The sequence below is a fragment of the Musa acuminata genome, unplaced genomic scaffold (assembly GCF_036884655.1).
Source record: "Musa acuminata AAA Group cultivar baxijiao unplaced genomic scaffold, Cavendish_Baxijiao_AAA HiC_scaffold_1136, whole genome shotgun sequence".
NCBI classification, from domain to species: Eukaryota; Viridiplantae; Streptophyta; class Magnoliopsida; order Zingiberales; family Musaceae; genus Musa; species Musa acuminata.
Window position 1 is genome coordinate 3,910,001 of NW_027021348.1, and position 2,500 is coordinate 3,912,500.

Consider the following 2,500-nt stretch of genomic DNA (forward strand, 5'->3'; position numbering starts at 1 on the left):
CTGGAACCCCCCGGGTGGCACAGGGCTGGATGGGGCTTTCGTATAGCAGGGACGGTGCTGCCTCTCGCTTCGCTCGCTGTTCGCCGCTCGCCGCTCGCTCGCGCAGCCAAAAATGGCCAGTTTTGGCCCGTTTTGGCCAGTTTTTGGCCTGTTTTTGCGTTGCGCGGTGACCATCTTGAGCGGAGCAAAATGTCAGCCATCTCAGCACCCTGGAACCCCCCGGGTGGCACAGGGCTGGATGGGGCTTTCGTATAGCAGGGACGGTGATGCCTCTCGCTTCGCTCGCTGTCCGCCGCTCGCTGCTCGCTCGCGCAGCCAAAAATGGCCAGTTTTGGCCCGTTTTTGGGCCGTTTTGGCCTGTTTTTGGGCTGTTCTTGCGTCGCGCGGTGACCGTCGTGAGCGGAGCAAAATGTCAGCCATCTCAGCACCCTGGAACCCCCCGGGTGGCACAGGGCTGGATGGGGCTTTCGTATAGCAGGGACGGTGCTGCCTCTCGCTTCGCTCGCTGTCCGCCGCTCGCCGCTCGCTCGCGCAGCCAAAAATGGCCAGTTTTGTCCCGTTTTTGGGCCGTTTTGGCCTGTTTTTGGGCTGTTCTTGCGTCGCGCGGTGACCGTCGTGAGCGGAGCAAAATGTCAGCCATCTCAGCACCCTGGAACCCCCCGGGTGGCACAGGGCTGGATGGGGCTTTCGTATAGCAGGGACGGTGCTGCCTCTCGCTTCGCTCGCTGTCCGCCGCTCGCCGCTCGCTCGCGCAGCCAAAAATGGCCAGTTTTGGCCCGTTTTTGGGCCGTTTTGGCCAGTTTTTGGCCTGTTCTTGCGTCGCGCGGTGACCGTCGTGAGCGGAGCAAAATGTCAGCCATCTCAGCACCCTGGAACCCCCCGGGTGGCACAGGGCTGGATGGGGCTTTCGTATAGCAGGGACGGTGCTGCCTCTCGCTTCGCTCGCTGTTCGCCGCTCGCCGCTCGCTCGCGCAGCCAAAAATGGCCAGTTTTGGCCCGTTTTGGCCAGTTTTTGGCCTGTTTTTGCGTTGCGCGGTGACCATCTTGAGCGGAGCAAAATGTCAGCCATCTCAGCACCCTGGAACCCCCCGGGTGGCACAGGGCTGGATGGGGCTTTCGTATAGCAGGGACGGTGATGCCTCTCGCTTCGCTCGCTGTCCGCCGCTCGCTGCTCGCTCGCGCAGCCAAAAATGGCCAGTTTTGGCCCGTTTTTGGGCCGTTTTGGCCTGTTTTTGGGCTGTTCTTGCGTCGCGCGGTGACCGTCGTGAGCGGAGCAAAATGTCAGCCATCTCAGCACCCTGGAACCCCCCGGGTGGCACAGGGCTGGATGGGGCTTTCGTATAGCAGGGACGGTGCTGCCTCTCGCTTAGCTCGCTGTCCGCCGCTCGCCGCTCGCTCGCGCAGCCAAAAATGGCCAGTTTTGTCCCGTTTTTGGGCCGTTTTGGCCTGTTTTTGGGCTGTTCTTGCGTCGCGCGGTGACCGTCGTGAGCGGAGCAAAATGTCAGCCATCTCAGCACCCTGGAACCCCCCGGGTGGCACAGGGCTGGATGGGGCTTTCGTATAGCAGGGATGGTGCTGCCTCTCGCTTCGCTCGTTGTCCGCCGCTCGCCGCTCGCTCGCGCAGCCAAAAATGGCCAGTTTTGGCCCGTTTTTGGGCCGTTTTGGCCAGTTTTTGGCCTGTTCTTGCGTCGCGCGGTGACCGTCGTGAGCGGAGCAAAATGTCAGCCATCTCAGCACCCTGGAACCCCCTGGGTGGCACAGGGCTGGATGGGGCTTTCGTATAGCAGGGACGGTGCTGCCTCTCGCTTCGCTCGCTGTCCGCCGCTCGCCGCTCGCTCGCGCAGCCAAAAATGGCCAGTTTTGGCCCGTTTTGGCCAGTTTTTGGCCTGTTTTTGCGTTGCGCGGTGACCATCTTGAGCGGAGCAAAATGTCAGCCATCTCAGCACCCTGGAACCCCCCGGGTGGCACAGGGCTGGATGGGGCTTTCGTATAGCAGGGACGGTGATGCCTCTCGCTTCGCTCGCTGTCCGCCGCTCGCTGCTCGCTCGCGCAGCCAAAAATGGCCAGTTTTGGCCCGTTTTTGGGCAGTTTTGGCCAGTTTTTGGCCTGTTCTTGCGTTGCACGGTGACCGTCGTGAGCGGAGCAAAATGACAGCCATCTCAGCACCCTGGAACCCCCCGGGTGGCACAGGGCTGGATGGGGCTTTCGTATAGCAGGGACGGTGCTGCCTCTCGCTTCGCTCGCTGTCCGCCGCTCGCCGCTCGCTCGCGCAGCCAAAAATGGCCAGTTTTGGCCCGTTTTTGGGCCGGTTTGGCCAGTTTTTGGCCTGTTCTTGCGTCGCGCGGTGACCGTCGTGAGCGGAGCAAAATGTCAGCCATCTCAGCACCCTGGAACCCCCCGGGTGGCACAGGGCTGGATGGGGCTTTCGTATAGCAGGGACGGTGCTGCCTCTCGCTTCGCTCGCTGTTCGCCGCTCGCTCGCGCAGCCAAAAATGGCCAG